We start from the raw sequence: 22,650 nt of genomic DNA, 5'->3' as shown, positions 1-22,650 counted from the left end.
AGTTTCTTGTAGAGAAGAGTTAGTGATTTACTGGAAAACTGCATTATCTAGATCACAGCTCTTCAGGCTTTGTGATTCTGATTCTAGTGTAGCCATGTTCAGTTCAGTTCAGTCGCTCAGTCGTGTCCAGTTCTTTGCTTAGCCATGTTACACCTCTGTAAATTGTAGATAGTTGATAGTGCTGAAAAGTCATTCTTGCCTAGAGACAAGCAGATTCTATCCACTGACCTCTCTCTGGCTGAGAAGAGCTACTTTTGCCCCCATTGGCACATCGCTTTCATTGTGTCTGATCTACAAATGCCTGTGTTCTGTGGACTCTCCTTTGAACTGGTTGCAACATCTGACCAGTTCCCTCATTAAAGAGTTGAATCAAGTCTTTAACACATGTTCACTTTATATCCATGTAAGAGTCATGAATTTCTCTCTTTTGAAAATTATCCCTAATGCTTTCTTCTAGTTTGCAGATTAGGAATCCTCTCCTGGCAAGCACCCGTTACCAGTATCCCCTGCCAAGGTGTAGATAAATGGACAGCGTTTGCCTTTCTTATTTCTACAACTTAATCTCACCCTAATACCTATATTAAATTTCCTGTTAATGCACTTGGGAACTCTGGGGAGTAGAGAATAATGATGTCTTTCTGGATTGGGGAAATATTTTTAAATAGCCCCAAGGCACAGTGTCCTACATAACAGCATTAAGACAAAAGTTACATCACTCCTAGAACACCTCTCCATTATTACCTCCAGCTAATATTCTTTGCAGAATCAAAGTTGGTTCTTCGCTGATGGCATGAAATAAAATGTTCCTTTATTTCGTTCTGCCTATCCCTCTTAAGAATCAGCACATAAATATCATACCTGTTTTGAACTTTTGCAGACTAAAATAATTGACCAAAGAAACAAAGTTTTAGAAAGTGAAAACTGTATACTTCTCTGAGAACATTAATGCAAAATGTTCTTTCTGCTTGACTGACTAGAATGAAGCCTGATGTAGAAAGAGCATAACTCTATTACTCAATGATGGCTGTTTAGTATAATGTGGTCTCTCCTGAAATAGGTTGAAGAAGCTAATAGAATTAGTTGATTATAATTAGCATTGATGGGATCAGCAGATGAGGTTGGCACAATAAACCATGTCTTTGAATACGGCAGGCTCAGTTGGCTGCTTCTCTGGTCCTGTACTGTGTCAACTTGAGCTTACAGCTGGGCATTCTCTCCAGAGCATGGCAGCCGTTCTAAAAGTCACTCACTATATGCAGTTCCCTGGAATAGCAAGTAGATTGTGTAGTTCTATTTTATTAGGGAATCAAGCCCCCATTTCTGCTTATTTTTCATCAATTAGTAAACATTATATGACCAGCCTGGAACATTCCATGGACAGAGGAGCCTGGCGGGCTACAGTCTTTAGAGTCGCAGAGTCAGACATGACTGAGCATACACACACACACACGCGCATGCACACACACACACACACACACACACAATGTGACCAGCAGTGTTCTTAAAAGTGCTGCCAGGATAGAGAAGTATGTATATGCATGACAGCACCTGGCCCCATAGAACCAGCTGGAGAGAGAAAACTAACCAACTTATAGCAATGAGAAAACAAATTGGTTGTTCATCTGGGATACTGATTTTACATACAATAGCCATACATAGAAGAATGATAATGAAAAATTGCCTGAGAGAAAAGGGGAAATTTGAGTTAGACATTCAGTTCAGTTCAGTTCAGTTCAGTCGCTCAGTTGTGACCGACTCTTTGTGACCCCATGAATCACAGCATGCCAGGCCTCCTTGTCCATCACCATCTCTGGGAGTTTACTCAAACTCATGTCCATTGAGTCAGTGATGCCATCCAGCCATCTCATCCTCTGTCATCCCCTTCTCCTCCTACCCCCAATCCCTCCCAGCATCAGGGTCTTCTCCAATGAGTCAACTCTTCACATGAGGTGGCCAAAGTATTGGAGTTTCAGCTTCAGTATCAGTCCCTCCAGTGAACACCCAGGATGGACTAGTTGGATCTCATTGCAGTCCAAGGGATTCTCAAGCATCTTCTCCAACACCGCAGTTCAAAAGCATCAGTTCTTCGGTGCTCAGCTTTCTTCACAGTCCAACTCTCACATCCATACATGACCACTGAAAAAACCATAGCCTTGACTAGACAGATCTTTGTTGGCAAGATAATGTCTCTGCTTTTGAATATGCTATCTAGGTTGGTCATAACTTTCCTTCCAAGGAGTAAGAGTCTTTTCATTTCGCAGGATATGAAAGTTGGATATTCCCAGTAGAGGATACAGAGTGAGCAGAGGCACAAAGATAAGAACAGCATGGCATTATGGAATTTAAGGCGAAGTGGATCTGACTGGTATGAAGAATGTAGTGCATGGAATATTAGGAAGCAAGTTTGGGGAGGGAAGAAATGCGTATCTCAGATATCCTGGAGAGATGGACAGAGAATTTGGTGTCAGAATCTATCTTGGGAACTGGAAGTAGGGAATAACACAGTGAGAATGATGACTTACACCATGATTTGAAAAGGAAAGTTCAAACAGGAAATAAACAAGGTGGACAATGCCTAGGGCCTTGAAAGGGAATGGCATTGTTGGAATAGAAAGAATTGAAAATCTAGTACATATTTCAAAGGAACAAACAATAATACTTTAATTCAATAGAATATATAATTATTAACTATGTCTCTATACAACAACTTCTCGGGTGGCTCAAGTGGAAAAGAATCTGCCTGCCAGTACAGAGGATTCGGGAGATGTGGATTTGATCCCTGGGGCAGAAAAATCCCCTGGAGAAAGAAATAGCAACCCACTCCAGTATTCTTGCCTGGGAAATTCCATGGACAGAGGAGCCTGGTGGGCTTCAGTACATGGGATTACAAAGAGTCGGATATGACTGAGGATGCACACACACACACACATTCCTATACAACAAACTATGAAAAGCATTGCAGGAAACCTTAAGAGGAACAAGGCTGTGTATCATGAGTGTAAAATCTGGAATGGGGTTTGCAGATATATAGCGGTGAGCTCAGTACTAAGCAATACGAATCTGTACATACTACTAAAAAGAGTATTAGGAGTATTCAGAGAGGATAGGTATGTATTTTATCTGAGGTAATTAGTTGAAGTTTCATGAAGACTCACTAAGGTTATGAAAAAATATCTGGAAAAGCTAGAAGCATCATGCACATAGCATACTTGGAGTACAGTTTAGGAATACCTGCAGAAGCAGAGTTTAGGGAGTAGGATGAGGGGACAGAGATAAGACAAAAAGTGTGGAAGCACAAAATTATAGAAGGTCTAAATCTCAAGGAGAAAAATTTATACTTTATCATGAAGCCAATGAAGGCATCTCAAAAGCTTTTTGAGCAGAGAAACCAATTGATCAAATTGGTGCATGATAGTGATATCCTTGACCAGGCATTGAGAATGAATTATGGGAAGCTATTGGATGAGGAATTGGTGATGATGAGGTCAGCTTGAAGTTGACTGGAAGCTGTGAAAATAATCACAATGAAATAAACAATTTAGGAATACCTGCAGAGGTAGAACCTTAAAAGCTTGACTATTAATTGGATGTAAAATTGATTGGCAATCATTTAACTAAGATTTCTTGTTTATTTAAGTGAGTGGATGGTAACATCTGAACAGAAATAAGAAACGTGGAATTAAAGCAAGTTTGGGACAAATGAAAATGAAGTTTTGTGTGAACATTCTGAGTTTGAAATACTAAGAGGGCATTATGTTAATATATAAAAGGAATATAAAATATTTGCTTGGAGTCTAGAGGAAAAGTCAAGGATGTAGTCAAAAGTAAAAGCCAGAGACTCAGTGTTACCGCACTGTGTGCCTGAAAATCATGTTGTTGTTGTCCAGTCACTAAGTTGTGTCTGGCTCTTTGCAACCCCATAGACTGCAGCACGCCAGGCTCTTCTGTCCTCTGCTATCTCCTAGAGTTTGAGTCTGGCATTTAATGACATTACTTCAGAATGAGAACATGGGAGAGATGGGGTGTGGATTGGACCAATACCTTGGGAATAAAAACATTTAATAGACAAAAAAGAGGGGAAATCATTGAAGGAGTTAAGGATTAGGAAGATAACCAAGGATTGTGGCATTAGTAAGGCCAAATGTTAAGATGCTTTCTAGAATGAGAGGTTGGTCATATATGCTGAGAAGTACCATTGAATTTAGCATTCAGGAAGCCCATGGTGATTTTAGTGGAGCACAGTTTTGTTTTGTTTTGTTTTTTAATTGAGATGTATTTGCTTTGCAGCATTGCTTTAGGTTCTGCTGTACAGTGAAGTGAATCAGTTACATGTATACATATATCCCTCTGTTTTTGGATTTCCTTCCCATTTAGGTCACCACAGTGCTACACAACAGGTTTTCGTTAGTTCTCTCTTTTATGCATATTATACGTGTCATTCTCAATCTCCCAACTCATCTTATCCCTCCTTCCCCCTCTTAGTGCCTCCGTTTCTGTCTTGGCAAAGAGGTTCATCTGTACCATTTTTCTAGATTCCATGTACATGCGTTAATATATGATTTTTTTTTTTTCTTTCTTACTTCACTCTGTATGACAGTCTCTGGGTCCATCCATGTCTCTACAAATGATCCAGTTTCATTCCTTTCTATCACTGAACAATATTCCATTGGATATACGTACCATATCTTCTTTATCCACTCATTTGTTGGGACATTTAGCTTGTTTCCATGGCCTGGCTGTTATAAACAGTGCTGCAGTGAACACTGGGTGCATGGTTAGTTGAGGTTTTTTTTTTTCCCCCTTAATTTTGGTTTTCTCATGTTATATGCCTAGTAGTGGGATTGCTGGGTCATAATGGAGTACAGGTTCAAGTGATTTTGTGTGGGGGAAAGTCAGATTATACCAGGTGACAAAAATGGGAAGCAAAGCAAGAAAATCATTGAGGGTACAGTTAGTCTTTCAAAGTGTTTAGCATTGAAAAAGGGAAAGGGGACCATGTCAACTTGCAGGGGCAAAAGAATTGCCAAGAGGAACCCAAAGTAACTTTATATGAATGGGGGAATCAGTGGAAAACAAAGCCTGAAGATAAAGCAGAGATGTGGGGATGGTTGATGAAGGAGCACTGTGTAAGAATGCCGTGAAAGCGAACTTAAGTGATTAGCCTAAGGGAAGAGGCAAAAACACCTATTCTCCCTCTTGGCCATTGTTTGGCCAAATTCATTTAACTTTTTAACAAAGGTGTTGGACCCTTAGATAAAACTATATAAATTGTGCTTAGGGAGCCAATAGCTATATGATGCCTGTTATCCACAGTTTGAACCCAGTTAATTCGGTTTCATATTTTTTGAGTTGACCCTATTTCCTCAGACTTGGCTCCTGTCCCTCAAATAACAGTCTGACAGTCTATGGACTGTATGGTTGGCTTTCAATTTTACTTTAATACCTGGAACCCCCTCTGAGATCACCTTGAGCTCCACAGTCTTCATGCCAGCCAATTCCCCTTGCCCTGGTTTGCCCAGTAAAGCTCCCTGTGAAACCACTCTGGGCCTTGTTTGTCTTGGAGGGTATCAGAGACCAGAGAGTCAACACTAGAATGAACAGGTTGAGAACTGTTCAAAAGTTCAAGCATTAGCTAGATGTCCCTGGGGCAAAAAAATCTTTCCAATTCTGAAAATATTGGTGTTCTTTGGGGAACAAGATTTGCTTAGAGGAAAAAGTGCTGATTAGAGGAAGAATTTATCTTTAGTTCTATTAAGATTGATGTGATTATGTAACATCCAGGCACAGATGTCTTTTAGCGAGTTTAAAATATGACATCAGTGTCTTTGGTGCCCAGATAAGCCTTATACATATTTTCTATTATAAAAATTGACCCTACTAACTATCTTTAAAATTAATTTACATATGTATATATACACATATACACACACATACACACATGCATATATATCATGCATATATATACTACTTAGGGGTTGACTTGCTCCCTCTCTTTCTATCTTCTATCTCCTCTCTTTCATATATAAATTACATACAATACATATATCTGAAATGACATATATATAAGCATAGATATGTGTTTGTGTATGTATGTTGTTGAGGAAGATGTGGATGGGACAAAAATAATATATACCTACCTGGGTACTTGTACATATGTACATATATATGTATGTGAATATGTTTAATACACATATGTACATATTATAGTAGTTACATATTACGTTCAGTGCCATCCTCATCTTCTGCAGTGCTTCATTTTTATGTCTGCGTGTCCCTTTCACTTGTCACCAAATTGACTTAAACTTCCAAAGGATAGGCAGTATGTGTTTGTGTCATTTTCTCCAAGCAAAGAGTGTTATGAGCTCAGTTAATTATTTCTTCCAATGATGATGAGTTGCTTCCAAAATGAGTGTGTAGGCTCAGTCTTACTGTACTTTGTTTAAAGGAACAAGATTTCAAATAAGCCACAGCTTCCTGCAGAGAGCTGTGGTTATGTGTACTGCCTACATCCAGTCTCTAGCAGGCAGGCTGAAGCAAAGCACCTTAAAAGGTTGTGGGAGGCTCTTATTACCTTGAAAGACTCAACTTTTCATTGCCAAGAGACTTCATTTTATTTTTTTTAATTAAAAAAAATAAATTTATTTAATTGGAGGCTAATTACTTTACAATATTGTATTGGTTTTGCCATACATCAACATGAATCCACCACGGGTGTACACGTGCTCCCCATCCTGAACCCCCCTCCCTCCTCCCTCCCCATACCATCCCTCTGGGTCGTCCCAGTGCACCAACCCCAAGCAGCCAGTATCATGCATCAAACCTGGACTGGCGATTCGTTTCATATATTATACATGTTTCAATGCCATTCTCCCAAATCATCCCACCCTCTCCCTTTCCCACAGAGTCCAAAAGACTGTTCTATACATCTGTGTCTCTTTTGCTGTCTCGCATACAGGGTTATTGTTACCATCTTTCTAAATTCCATATATATGCGTTAGTATACTGTATTGGTATTTTTCTTTCTGGCTTACTTCACTCTGTATAATAGGCTCCAGTTTCATCCACCTCATTAGAACTGATTCAAATGTATTCCTTTTAATGGCTGAGTAATACTCCATTGTGTATATGTGCCACAGCTTTCTTATCCATTCATCTGCTGATGGACATCTAGGTTGCTTCCATGTTCTGGTTATTATAAACAGTGCTGCGATGAACATTGGGGTACACGTGTCTCTTTCGATTCTGGTTTCCTCGGTGTGTATGCCCAGCAGTGGGATTGCTGGGTCATAAGGCAGTTCTATTTCCAGTTTTTTAAGGAATCTTCACACTGTTCACCATAGTGGCTGTACTAGTTTGCATTCCCACCAACAGTGTAAGAGGGTTCCCTTTTCTCCACACCCTCTCCAGCATTTATTGCTTGTAGACTTTTGGATTGCAGCCATTCTGACTGGCGTGAAATGGTACCTCATAGTGGTTTTGATTTGCATTTCTCTGATAATGAGGGATGTTGAGCATCTTCTCACGTGTTTGTTAGCCATCTGTATGTCTTCTTTGGAGAAATGTCTGTTTAGTTCTTTGGCCCGTTTTTTGATTGGGTCGTTTGAAACTAGAACACTTTCTAACACCATACACAAAAATAAACTCAAAATGGGTTAAAGATCTAAACGTAAGACCAGAAAGTATAAAACTCCTAGAGGAGAATATAGGCAAAACACTCTCTGACATAAATCACAGCAAGGTCCTCTATGACCCACCTCCCAGAATATTGGAAATAAAAGCAAAAATAAACAAATGGGACCTAATTAAACTTAAAAGCTTCTGCACAACAAAGGAAACTATAAGCAAGGTGAAAAGACAGCCTTCAGAATGGGAGAAAATAATAGCAAATAAAGCAACTGACAAACAACTAATCTCAAAAATATACGAGACTTCATTTTAAAAAGACCAATCCCATAGAGCGTTGTTGGGGTTTCTGTATTGCTTTCGTTTTCACTTATTGCTATAAGTGTAAGTCATTAGGAAGATTCACTCCACCAAAGGACTGTGGAGAATTGACTGAAATAGAGCAAAATCATCGAGTAACCAATGGTTTTCTATTTGTACAAGTGTTGCATTAGCACATCTAAGACGTCTGTGGAAATGAGCAGATTTGATACACCCCTTTAAGGGGAGCATCCAGGAAATCCTTCTGACATGGGAACTACAGATTTGGCCCCGTGTTCCCCTCATAAGTTAGCCTCCTGTCAGTGAAATGTAATAAAAAGAAAATATGATATCTGGCTATGCTAGATTCACCAGTGCAACTAAAATTCTTCCCATAATACTGACTGTCTGAGCCACTGAGTCTTAAAACAAACTGTTTAATCCCCTTCTAGGTAAATATTCTCTGCATGCCAGGTGCCTCCTGCAACAATGGTTACAAGCTTAGCTTCTCCAATTCAGCTGCTTAACTGCTTTTGCACTGCCTGAATTCAACCCCACTCTGGCCCTCACTAGCTGTGTGAATTTGCGCAGGCTGTTTGAGGCTCTCAATCTTTTTTTTTTCCTCCCTCAGGAAAACAGTCTGTGGGCTTCCTTCTGTTTCCCGGTTCCAGATCCAATGAACTCCTTTCTCCAATCTTGTACCAACACTGGGAGGTAAATCATCGTAGATAGAATGGAAATTTACTTTATTATCCAAAATGGGGCACATGAGAGTAAATGGGAAGGGGCTATCCATATAACAAAAGGGTATATAAAATGATCTGTTTCCCAGCAAACCCAGAAACATGGTCATCCCTTAAATGGACTGTGAGAGTGGGTTCATTTTCCCTCTGACATTGCATTTCAGCTGGCTGCCAAGAGAATGGAAGAAGAGAAGGGAATGGTGTCAAGGTATTGATTTCCCTGATTTCTTTTTGTGGCATTGCCGTCAACTGGCTAAGGCCATTGACAAAGATCACAAGAGCAATTGGGTGGGTTTGTCCAGGCAGTTCTTTCCATGTTCCAGGAACTGCTTCCTTTCCTTAGCCCTGAGGCCGAGGGATGGTTAACTGTGCCTTCTATGAGCATCACTAGGGTACCGTTATATTTGTGCTTTCCATACACCATTCCTGTGACTTTCTAAACAGCTCCCTTTATAAATTCTCTTCAGATGATTCCCACTTGAGGATGCTTTATTTATTGCAGGATGCTAACTGATACAAATCCATATAGTAATTGTGCATACTTCATAGAGTTCCTGATTGAGGTAATCCATGAAACACTCAAAACAGCAAATAAGCATGCAAAATTAGCAAGTATAAATTGCACCCTGCAAGGCATTTTTGTATGCATTATGCCATTTGGCTCCCAGAACATGTATGACAGGAGGATGGCATTTTGTTTCCAGCTAAGAGTTAAGGAAATTGAAACTAATTAAGTTCAACAACTTATCCAACTGTATGGCTCCAAACAATAGATTTGATATTTGAACCCAAGACTCTTGAGTCCAAAGCCATGTTCTTCCTACTGTGCTGCATTGTACTAATTTAAAACATTACTTTAAAACCAAGAAAGTATCATCAGGTTGTTCTTTAGATTTCTCAGATGTGAAATACCATCATCAAGCATGTGGGATTGCTTTTCAGTTTTAATATTTTAAAAATATCGTGATTAACTTATTGGAACAGAAAGAAGGTAAGATGTACAGTAAAGGGGAGGGAAATCTACTGCAGTGATAAACTCCAAATGGCTCCTGCCCTCACTATCCTTTTCTCATAAATGTAAGATCATGGTGATGTGTGCTCTGATTCTGAGTGATCAACTTGCACACAGATGCACACATCTCCAAAATGCTTGCCAAGTACTTCTGGAAACCTTCAGAAGGGTGTCTCACAAAGCAGTCCATCAACTAGGATCCCTAAAAAAACCTGTTTTCTTCCTCCACTGCTACTGTTCCCTCTCCTTGATGTTACATCTCCTTATGTCCCTGTCTTCAAAGCAGCTTGGAGAAGTCTTGTCATTGCCCCTGCTGATGGTGCTGTGATCAGAGTATGTGCCAAGGACACTATGTCCAACTGTTCCAGTGTTTTTAAATCTTCGCAGAACGGACAGAAGGGCCTCCTGCATTTTCTTAACCACATCTGGTCAGCTGGACCTGGACACAGTAATCTCTGTGCTGCCATTTCACAAATTCCCAAGAATCCTTCCATCAGTTTCTGGTCTCTTGCTTGGACTACTTTTAAAGATCACTTGCTTTCCTTGGGCACCTATTAGCTGTCAGGTCCCTCAAACCACAAGAGCTCAGACTCTGTCCAAGAGGCTGTATAAGAAGTGGGCTCCATTCTTTTCCTTCTTTCCCCCTCTCTATTCAACTTCTTATTCCAAGTACTCACTCCCTTACAAAGTACAACACTGAAATCCCTGTGTCTATAAACTGCTGGGTGTAGACCTTGGGCAGACCCCCAGCCGTCCCTGCATCTCAGTTCACAAACACCAAATGCTTTCCTACTATGACTGTTATTTTAGGTTCATTATTTTGGAGTGGGAAAAAAGCAACTGCTCCTGAAACAGAAACTCTCCCCAAGCAGCTCTTATTAGCAGGAAAAAAAAAAAAAATGTAGCATAGTGAAGGGTCTCATCTCTTTGAGGATCAACTTGCCCATCTTCCCCCAAATACCAAGTGGTATTGATGGACCCCTGGTGGCTCAGTAGGTAAAGAATTTGCCTGCAATGCAGGAGACATGAGTTCAATCCTGGTTTGGGAAGATCCCCTGGGGAAGGAAATGGCAACCCATTCCAATCTTCTTGCCTGGGAAATTCCAGGAACAGAGCTTGGCAGTAGCAGTCCATGGGGTCACAAGAGTCGGACGTGACTTAGCAACTAAACCACTATGGATGGACTGAGAGGACAAAATAAGAATTTAGAAACTATATTCCCACAATACTCCTCTTGTTTGTTGACTTGATGTTTAGCTTGGGACAAGTTGTTTAACCTCACAATGTCTTTGGTTCGTCATCTGAAGCAAAAAAGAACTAAAAATACTCTCCTCACAGGGGAGTTATATGGATTAACTAATTAATGGTCTAAATTTTCCATATAAATGCTAAGTAGTCTTACTAATCTTGCAGCAGCAGACTACCACTGTGTGCTCAGTGCCGGGTACTGCATGTTACTCAGTCCTCCCTGGATGTCTCTGTTGACCTCATCTGAACCACAGTTCAGTTCAGTCACCCAGTCATGTCCATCTCTTTGCGCCCCCATGGACTGCAGCACACCAGGGTTCCCTGTCCATCCCCAAGTCCCATAGCACAGCCTGTTGTCAAACTCCCAGAGTGGGTCTCTGCCACCCGTGGCCTCAGGAGCAGGGTGAAATTCAAACTTCATGTCAACTCTTTCAAATATATCCACTGTCAGAAAGCAAAGTGTCAGCTATTCCATCTGACATGGAGTGCCACTAGAGAGCAGCCTATTGGAATATCACTAGGCTCTTTATCCATTTCTAGAGGATAGAAATGCACTCCTCTGAGATGATTCCAAGGAAACAGGCTGGCTTGCTATCTGTTCCCAAATATGCTGCTGACATGTATGCAGTATAGACACACACGCATACCCCCCAAGACACTTACACAGAGTTCCCACGCCTGACAATCCTTGCATGTGGAAAGTCATAGTCAGTCCAAAAAGTCAGAAACTCCTAACCCCATTCTTACTTAGATTGGAGATGTACCACACAGTTCTTTTAGCAGTTTATGTTTTGCTTGGACTACTTTTCAAGACCGCTTGCTTTCCTTGGGCACCTATTAGCTGTCAGGTGGCCAGCCTTCCCACTTCTATGTCTGTGCTCAGCCATTCCTTTTGTCACCTTTCTCACTGTTTTCCCCTCTTTCCCACCATTTTATTCTTCCCTGGAGACCTAGCTCAAGCATCTCCTCTAGAATTCCATTCCCGGCTCTCATAGACTTCATATGTCCCACCTTTATGTTGCTTCAACACTGAGTAGTGTTCATTCAGTTCTTAATATTTTCCACTTTATATTGCTATTTGCCTTTTGAAAAATGAATCCCAGATGTTAACAAGGGTCTCTTGGCAGTTTTAGAGCTAAATAATAGTATCAATTTTAAACTCCATTTAACACCTAGTGGAAATTTGAAGCCATCCTCAGGATTTCCTCAAACACCTTTAGGAGTTACATTTCATATGGTCACATCCGACTTTTGGACTTCTTTTGAAATATTTGAGGTTATAGATCATCTTAATGCCCGAGAGCAGTCTTTGTTCTGTTTGGGGTATACCCAAATATAAATTTTAGCTCCTTCTCAGTTTCCACAGAGTCTCCCTTCTTCAATGAAAGCATTCATAATGCAGTAATTATTACCAACAAATTGAGAATAATGGAGAAGGAACCCACTTCATGGCAACACAAGCAGCTTGAAATTGAATGTGGGAGATCTCTATTCCTTCAGTCATCTCACCTCCAGAGACTTTTAATTGACTGGATCATGCCCACAGCCTCACACCAGCTGTATGGGACCTCTCTTTCCCCATCACTTTTTTCTTTCCTTCCTTTTCACAGCAGGACAAACTTTCTGTCAATTTCTCATGCAAAGTACCTAAGTCTTCACTTTGGTTGTTTGGCTTATGAATATTTCTGCCAGTCAGCTCTTACCTTCTATCCTAAAATATCAAGATTTTTCCCCCTAAAGATAGTTACTTTCCAAGGGGAATCTCATGCCAACTGCTAAGATGTCATTAGTCCACATTACCCTACACCTTCTCTATCCAATTATATTATTTAGCTCTTCTAGGCTAGACATCCCATATAATTTTTTCATTATTCTTAATGCTCTGCATAGCCTAGTTTCTATTAAGGCTGATTAATGGTGGTGATATTTAGTGTATGCAAATACAGAAATGAATCTGGTGTGAATCTAGTATAAAAGTTAAAAATTTAGGCATGATGTTGATGGTGGTAATGATTATATTGGTGGCCACGAACAGAAGAGTCAGGAAATGGGAAAGAAACCATGTGCTATTGACTTAGGAAGACTTGAAGGTTGCCCTGGGTAGATAACCCACTACATGTGTATTTACACATTGATAATTGGAAGTAAACTATCCTTGGTAGTTGACATATAAAATTATCTCTAAAGTGTTGTGTTTCCCATAATGAAAATCTGTGCCAAATATTAGTTAAACAATTCCTTTTTTCTATAAAGTTTGCCATCTGACATTATTTTTAAAATTTTACATTTTATATCAATATTTAAAAAGATATTTTAAAGTAGACATACAATTAAAATTAAGATAGCAAACGCCTACTATCACTTCACTTAAGAAATAAAAGATAAATGGTATATTTGAAGCCTTCCAGGTGTGTTGTTGTTGTTGCTATTGTTCAGCTGCTCAGTTGTGTCTGACTCTTTGCAACCACATGGACTGTAGCACACCAGGCTTCCCTGTCCTTCACCGTCTTCTGGGGTTTGCTCAAACTCATGTCCATTGAGTCTGTGATGCCATCCAAACATCTCATCCTCTGTTGTCCCCTTCTCTTCCTGCCTTCAATCTTTCCCAGCATCAGGGTCTTTTCCAGTGAGTCAGCTCTGCACATCAGATGGCCAAATTATTTGGGCTTCAGCTTCAGCACCAGTCTTTCCAATGAATATTCAGGATTGATTTCCTTTAGGAGTGACTGGTTTGATCTCCTTGCTGTCCAAGGGACTCCCAAGAGTCTTCTCCAGCACCACAGTTCGGAGGGATAAATTCTTTGGCCTCAGCCTTTTTTATTGTCCAGCTCTCACATCCGTACATGACTACTGGAAAAAGCATAGCTTTGACTAGACAGACCTTTGATGGCAAAGTAATGTCTCTGCTTTTTAATACACTGTCTAGGTTTCCATTGTTTTTCTTACAAAGAGCAAGCATCTTTTAATTTCATGGCTGCAGTCACCGTCCACAGTGATTGTGGAGCCCAAGAAAATAAAGTCTGTCACTGTTTCCATTGTTTCCCCATCTATTTGCCATGAAGTGATGGGACTGGATGCCAGGATCTTAGTTTTTGAATGTTGAGTTTTAAGCCAGCTTTTTCACTCTCCTCTTTCACTTTCATCAAGAGGCTCTTTAGTTCCTTTTTGCTTTCTGCCATAAGGGTGGTGTCATCTGCAAATTTGAGGTTATTGCTATTTATCCCCACAGTCTTGATTACAGCTTGTGCTTCATCCAGCCTGGCATTTCACATGATGTACTCTGCATATAAGTTAAATAAGCAGGGTGACAATATACAGCCTTGACGGACTCCTTTCCCAATTTTGTACCAGTCCGTTGTTCCATGTCTGGTTCTAACTGTTGCTTCTTAACCTGCATACTTTTCTCAGGAGACAGGGAAAGTGGTCTGGTATTCCCATCTCTTTGAGCATTTTTTGCCTCATCCATACCGTATTCTCTTTTCTTCCCATCAGCGACAGCCTTTCTGTGATATTTTCATTTTCTATTTGTGCTTTCTTTCTCAGATTACACTCTAGTAAAAATTTGTAATACAGGCCTTTTTGGAGGCAGACTTGTGGTTAAAAATTCTCAGAGTCTTTATTTAACACCTAGACCAAGATGGATTCCTAGTTGTTTCCTTTACAGTAGGCAGAATTGTTTTTTTTTTTTAATGCAAAAAGTGAAAGTGTGAGTTGCTCAGTCATGTCTGATTCTGTGACCCCATATACTATAGTCCACCATGCTCATCTCTCCATATAAATCTCCAGGCAGAACAGTGGAGTGGTTAGCCATTCTCTTCTGTAGAGGATCTTCCTGGCCCAGGGATTGAACCTGGATCTGCCACATTTCAGGCAGATTCTTCACCATCTGAGCCACCAGCATACTGGTCTACTCTCTTATTGAAAATAGAACCCTTCATGGGTTCTGACCTTACGATGAGTTACCCATTCCAACTTCACTCCATGTGTGTGCTGGAAGTCTGCCTTGTCTCATGGGACTGTTGGAGCCATTAAAAAATAGCCCTATAGTTATTCACCCCCTCCGTCTTCATCTCCCTTTCTCCCTCCACTGGGAGGCAAAAACTTCATTTTGCATTTATATTTCTGATTTCTAGTTCCCTGTTCATTTCTGGCCTCTGGGATTTTCCTTTACTTTCTTGTGAGCTTAGCTCTAAATTTGAAAAGATGCTTATATCTTCATTTTTAAGTCTTTCATATTGTCAGAAATGTAAGCATCCCTATAGATTTATCTTATTCAATAGTTACAATTCCCAAGAGAAACAATCTTGTTTGCTACTTTGCCAAGTTGCCACCACTAGCGTTCCATACATTTCTCAGCTGCATCAAGCACATTAAGCACGTTCCCATTTTACTTTTCTCTCTACCTGGAACACCATTTCCCAGAAACTAGAATCTTACTATATTTTAGGGCTTATTTAGTTTCACTGTTTTCTCAATGCAGAGGCATTTGCTGACCACTCTGTTTAAAGTCATCTATAGTTGGATGTATTTCTATCATTTTATTTTAGTGTCTTTACATTTTCTTATTAGCAATTATCTTTTTATTTTTTCTATTTATTCACTGAAAATAATTTCCACTTTCTATAGTGGGAGATCTTTGAGAGTAGGCCATGACTGTCTGATTCAACCAGGCTCCTCTGTCCATGGGATTTTCCAGGCAAATAGTCCTGGAGCGGATTGCCATTTCCTTCTCCAGGGGATCTTCCCAACCCAGGGATCGAACCCAGGTCTCCCACATTGTAGACAGATGCTTTACCATCTGAGCCACCAGGGAAGTCTCATAAGATATCATACATGCCTAGAATAGTCATTAGTACAATATATGCTTATCATTTCAGTCTTAATTTTGAGTATCTATAATCTGTACCAGCACTTGGGACCAGCATGATCAAGACCTGCATAGGCATCTGTCTCATCCACCATCCTACCCTCAAACCCTCTAAACCACAGTGGCTTTTCAGCCAGGATTGACATTAGAATTACCTGGGGACTTTTGAAAATCCTCATGCACAGTCTAAACTTCAGACCAGCTAAGTCAGAATCAGAATTGGGTATGTCCTGAACATCAGTTTTTAAAAAAATAGTTCTCCAGGTGATTTCCAAGTGCAGCCAAAGTCACCACATCCCTAACAAATGGTGATATACCCTTAGCTTGCATGTTCTTGTACTTTAAACTCCAAGGGGGAGGAATTGTGCGTCTTTTCCTGCACTAGTATGTTTCCAGCATTTAGAACCGAGCTTGAGAACTGGGGCACTAAACAATTATTAAATGAGTGGAAATCTTCAATAGACTCCGAAAGCAGTACATGAAACTTGGGGAATACTATTCAACATAAATACCCTCCTTATCCTTCCAAGGGGTATGTTGTCCTCACTTCTGATGTCTCTGTAAAAGTGGTTTCCCTAAGCATACCCCTGGGCTCTCTCCCTGTTTACTCTATAACTGAGGAAGCAGACGGCTTCTCTGATTGAAACACAGAGGGGATGAATAAAAGACATGATTGGCTCAGCCCTGATGTTTCTCCTCTTTGAAGTGGGAGCTGGGAACACAAGGGAATACATATCCCTCCTTCCTCTGGGAGTACCACCCTTGTGAGGAAGCCTCCCTACCTGATGCTGCCTAAAACAGGAACGTGCCTAATTCTGAGGTTGCTTTCCACATTGAGAGCATCTTTCCAACTGAGCTCAATTATTAGTAAGTAATGATATTATCTTTATCTGACACTCCTGTGTTCTTCTTAAAAACCTGAGAACTCAAGTGGGAAAGGAGGATGCTATTTATTAGAATTCCAAATACTTATAATTAAAGTCTTCCATCTAAGTCATTATAATCTGTGGTACTCATGATGCATTTTGGACATTAAAGAAAAAGCCCACTCCCACCTCATAGCCTCTCAAATATTTAATATTTAAAGATGCCTGCCATGACTCACTTTCTGAGTTTTTTCTTTATAAAAATACATTATTCCAGATTCTTCAATAACGTGTACAGGTTTCTCTCACAATGTAGCCTCATCATAAGGCATTTCAGTTTATTCTTCTCAAACTGTGCTGCCCAGCAATGAATCCCATGTCTCCTTCAATATATGAAATGAAAAAGAGATATTTATTTATTTTTGAGTGAGTCTACTTTTACAAACACCAGATTGGAAAAGCTAGATATGTGCAACTCCATTTTTTATGTGCTTATGTTTATATGCTTGCTTATTTTCCTAAATAAAGAGGAATGGATCAAACTATTGCCCCATATATAACTAATAATTCAAAGTGGGTTTTTTATTATAAATTGAAGGCATTTATGAATCATTCAATTAAACTAGGAAAAAAAGCATGAGAAATGTTATTAGACCCACATTCATAGAAGCAAATAAAAAATACAAAAATATGTTTACAAATTCTCAGTGCTTTTTAAATAGTTAAAAATGTATTTAAATAGGTAAATAGTTGATAATAGGTTCATTGATAGAATATAAATAAATGGTAGATATGCTTAGCCATATTACCTCCAATGTCATACATAACCAGTGGCTAGAGGTGAAGAATCTACCTGAAATGCAGGAGACTCAGTGCAATCCCTGAGTAGGGAAGATCCCCTGAAGAAGGAAATGGCAACCTGGCAACCTACTCCAATACTTTTGCCTGGAAATTCCGTGGACAGAGCACCTTGGTGGGCTATAGTGGGATCACAAAAGAGTCAGACACAACTTCACAACAACAGCATCAACAGCAACAACAAAAATAGTTGATTATAGGTTGACTGATAGATTATAGATAGATGGTAGATATACTTAACCATATTACCTCCAATGTCATACATACATTGTTGTTGTTCAGTCGTCCAGCTGTGTCTGACTCTTTGTCACCATGGACTGCAGCACGCCAGTCCTTCCTATCCCTCACCATTTCTTGACATTTGCCCAAGTTCATGTCCATTGCATCGGTGATGCCATCTAGCCATCTCTTCCTCTGATGCCCTCTTCTCTTCTTCGCTCAATCTTTCCCAGAATCAGGAACTTTTCCAATGGGTCAGCTATTCGCATCAGATGACCGAAATATTGGGGCTTCAGCTTCAGCATCAGTCTTTCCAACAAGTATTCAGGATTGATTTCCATTAAGATTGACTGGTTTGATCTCCTTGCAGTCCAAGGGACTTTCAGGAGTCTTCTCCAGCACCACGTTTCAAAGGCATCAATTCTTTGGCATTCTGCCTCCTTTATGGTCCAGCTTTCACAACCATACATGACCATTAGGAAGACCAAGTTCTTGACACGATATGGACCTTTGCTGGTAGAGAATGTTGCTGCCTTTCAACACACCGTCTAGGTTTGTCCTAGCTTTCCTGTCAAGAAGCAATCACCTTCTGACTTCATGGCTGCAGTCACCATCTGCAGTGATTTTGGAGCCTAAGAAGAGGAAATTTGTCACTATTTCCACCTTTTCCCTTTCTATTTGCCATGAAGTGATGGGACCAGATACCATGATCTTAGGTTTTTCAATATTTAGTTTTAAGCTGACTCTTTCTCCTCTTTCACCCTCATCAAAAAGCTCTTTAGTTCCCCTTTGCTTTCTGCCATTAGAGTGGTATCATCCACATATCTGAACTTGTGTTATTTCTCCTGCCTATCTTGATTCCAGCTTGTAACTCCTCCAGCCCAGTATTTCTCATGCTGTGGTCAGCATATAGGTTAAACAAACAGGGTGACAGCAGACAGCCCTGTCATACACCTTTCTCAATCTTGAACCTATCAGTTGTTCTATACAGGTTCTAACTGTTGCTTCTTGACCTACATACAGGTTTCTCAGGAGACAGGTAAGATGGTCTGGTATTCCCATCTTTTTAAAAGCTTTCCACAGTTTGTTATGATCCACACAGTGAAAGGCTTCATTGTCAGAGGTAGATGTTTTTCTGGAATTCTCTTGCTTTCTCTATAATGCAGTAAATGTTGGCAATTTGATCTTTGGTTCCTCCTTTTTCTAAACCCAGCTTGGACATTTGGAAGGTCTTGGTTCTCATAATGCTGAGGCCTAGAAGGCAAGATTTCAAGCATGACATTACTAGCATGGGAGATGAGTGCATTTGTCTAGTGGTTAGCACATTCTTTAGTACTACCCTTCCTGGGAATTAGAATGAAGATTGACTTTTTCCAGTCCTGTGACCTCTGCTGGGTCTTTCAGATTTGCTGACATATTGAATGCAACACCTTAATGGCCTCATCCTTTAGGGTTTTGAATAGTTCTACTGGAATTCCATCGTATCCACTAGTTTTATTAACAATAGTGCTGCCTAAGGTCCCCTTGACTTCACACTCCAAAATGTCTGGTTCTGGGTGACTGTCCACACCATCATAGTAATCCAGTTCATTAAAATATTTTTTGTACAGTTCTTCCATGCGTTCTTCCCATCTCTTTTTGATCCCTTCAGTGTCTACTAGGTCTCTACCATTTCTGTCCTTCATTGTGCCCATATTTGGGCAAAACAGTCCCTTGATATTTCCAGTTTTCCTGAAAAGGTCTCGAATCTTTCCCTGTCTATTGTTTTCTTCCAGTTTTATGCACTGTTCATTGAAGAAGGCCTTCTTGTCTCTCTGTGCTGTTCTTTGGAACTTTGCATTAGTTGAATGTACTTTTCCCGTTCTCCCTTGCTTTCCTCTTCTCATCTTTCTTCAGCTATTTGTAAAGCCTCCTCAGATAACCACTTTGCCTTTTTGCTTTTCTTTTTCTTCGGGATGGTTTTGTTTGCTGCCTCCTGTATAGTATTACAGACCTCCATCTATAGTTCTTCAGTCACACTCTTAACTAGATCTAATCCCTTGAATCTATTCATATTCAGAATATGATCACACATGCATATCTTTCTATAAAAATTAAATTTTCTGGTTTAGAAATAAAAGCAAGTCTAACTATATGAGATTAGTGAATAGAAGCAAAAGAATAAAGCAACTCAATAATTCTCTGTTTAGAATGAATGCAAAAAAAAAAAAAAAATGCAAACACTTATACCCTGCAGCAAAGGATCACTTAAGCAGGGAGAGTCTGACTATCTATTTACTTCATGAGCACTTATCACTGTGAGCCCACAGCTTTTACAGCAGTGCCTGATTAGAATGAGAAAGATTAGCAGAGACAAAAACAAGGAGCTGATGCTGTACTATCATTTAGTGAGTCGTGGGGAAAGGCTCAAGGAAGAAATTTAGTGAGGTATTCATTAAATGTTGATACAACCTAAATCTTCCTATTCATGAGTACTCCCCTGTATACCTGAAGTAACTGAAATGTGGGAAGCAAAATTATCTTGCTGAAATATACCACACTTTCCCAACACTGGAATTCAACACTGTCCAACAGAATGACAAATTGTAGGCTCAGAGAGAAGTATTTCTGAGTCCAGCCATGACATTTCACACAGGAAAGGAATTCACATCTGTTCTTAAATGACAATAAACCAGAAAGATGGAAGATTGATTCAGAAGCTTCTGCAAATGTTATAGCTGTTAAAGTACGTGAGGACTGATGGCATTCCTTTCTGTAAGTGTAGACACCAGGCTAGTAATTCCTTCAGCAGGAAAACAAGCTAACAAGCAGTTTATGCTCCCTGAATTGTGTTTTCTAAACATAAAATGAAGGGGCTGAGGCTGTGGTGATAGCTCACTTTGAAAGTTCAGCATTTGCTTCCATAAACATCTCTGAGGGCTGGGTGCCACGACCTGTGCAAGGAGTTTGACATCTCTTATTCAACTTCTTAAAACTATGAGCAACGCTGAAAATATCTGCAAGTAAAATGGTTCTTCCTAACAAAATGGGATATAGAGACACATGTCATAGTCAACGTTAACATGAATAAAAGATTGCATGCAGTAGTGGAGATGGAGCCCACATTAAGTAAATCTATGGTGAAACATGCTTTAATGTTATAATTTTGATTCAATTAAAGTAAAAGGGAAAGAAATGAATTAAATTCCTTTTTTCTCCTGCTTCCACATTTCCTTTGTTTCTTTCCTGACTTTCTCCATGCCAATTTTTCTGGTCTCTATGAAGAGTTATTTTTCTCTGGAAAGAACTTTGATGGATAAACCCTCAGCATTCCTATAGTAGATGAGGTTATGAGAAGGGAAATATGAAGTAGACAATGCATTATGTTCACTCTCTGGGTCTATAAAGTAAGCTTCTCTGCCTTTCAGGAATGAGCAGATATACCAAGAGCTCATAGAGAGGTAAGGAGAAACAAGTATTTCATTGCTTTATTCTCGTCCATATCACTATACACCTTTCTTTCTGTATCCCTCCTTTTAAAACCATATACTCTCCCCAGTTCTCCTCATTTTTTTAAAGTAGAAGAAACTAATAGATTGAACTTACCCTATATATAAAAAATGGTGTATATATATAGAATATGCTACTCAGTCGTGTCCGACTCCTAGCGACCCCATGGACTGCAGCCTACCAGGCTCCTCCGTCCATGGGATTTTCCAAGCAAGAGTACTGGAGTGGGGTGCCATAGCCTTCTCCAATATAGAATATATACTTGTCCAATTATATTTTTAGCACACCTATGCAAACAGATTTTCTCTATCATTTATCTTAAAATGCCAAAAATTAAAATCATAAAAGAGGTTGTCTACACAATAAAATATTAAGTAGTCATTAATTAAAATAAAAACATATACACTTGTCACATGGCCATGAAACATTGTCCAAGCAAAACGGGTTACAAAACAGTATGTAAAATATGACCTTATTTTATGTTTAAGTGTGCAATTTTTATATCTAAATATAACTAGAAAGTACATAGATGAAAATATTTTCAGTGATTGCATTTGAGTGATAGGTTTCTAGATCATTTTCATTATCTTCCTTATACTTTTCTGAATTTCTTGTAGGTTTATGATGTATGTTTGTATTTATTAAAACACACACAAAAATGGGTGGATCATGAAAATATTATACAAGGTCAGAGTAATTAGCTGAGCAGGAGCTTAAACCCAGGCATGCTGTGCTGAAACCTCTTGTAGATTCTACTGTAATACAGGTATATTCAATCTAATCACAAATACCAAAAAGTGGAAAAAACAAGTATAACAACAATATAGAAGCCTGAAGAAAGGAGAGACAGAATAAAGAGGTTCAGTAGCAGAAATCAAAAATAAAATTTCAGTCATTTGCATTTCTCCTTTTGTTGTTGTTGTTGTTGCTAGTCAAAAATAAAAATACCCTAATTAATTGATTCAACAGTTTCATTTGACAGCTGTTACTTACACAATATCTAAATTATTTCAAAACTATGCCTCTATAGTATAATACGATAGGATGATGCATTCACAGGTGTTTGTGTATGTGGGTATGCCTGTGCACTTGTGTATTTAAGATATGGGAAAGTGCATATAGCTAGAGTAGTCATCGGAAAAAGACTATCACAGATCCATCCTGAAATAACTTTTTGCTCAGATCTCTAAAAGGAACCCTTTAAATAAATTTCATTCATATTTTCTTTCCTTTAGAATCAGAGGGAACAAGTTATACATCTTTCTCAAAGGTGAATCACTGATTCATCTTGAAAGACTCAACTGGGGATCATGGCTGTTATACCAAACTTCATATGTATATGGGGCTTCCCAGGTAGCATAAGTGGTAAAGAATCTGCCTGCCAAAGCAGGAGATGCAAGAGACTTGGGTTCAGTCCCTTTGTTG

At 39.5% G+C, this 22,650-nt stretch overlaps 1 long non-coding RNA gene across 1 annotated transcript in view; it reads left to right on the top strand.

Annotated features, from left to right (window-relative positions):
- LOC147366908 (uncharacterized) overlaps nucleotides 1-22,650 on the top strand; it is a 1,139,839-nt gene that overhangs the window by 794,463 nt on the left and 322,726 nt on the right. Inside the window, exon 12 of the long non-coding RNA XR_015169575.1 lies at nucleotides 8,555-8,637. This is a non-coding gene — a long non-coding RNA (uncharacterized LOC147366908). The remainder of the gene's footprint in view (nucleotides 1-8,554; nucleotides 8,638-22,650) is intronic.

The sequence above is a fragment of the Bos grunniens genome, chromosome 8, assembly GCF_055505025.1.
Source record: "Bos grunniens cultivar Pamir isolate PY7600 chromosome 8, Bosgru_T2T1.0, whole genome shotgun sequence".
Lineage (NCBI taxonomy): Eukaryota > Metazoa > Chordata > Mammalia > Artiodactyla > Bovidae > Bos > Bos grunniens.
Note: the sequence above shows the minus strand (reverse complement) of the source record. Positions and strands in the feature narration are given on the sequence as shown.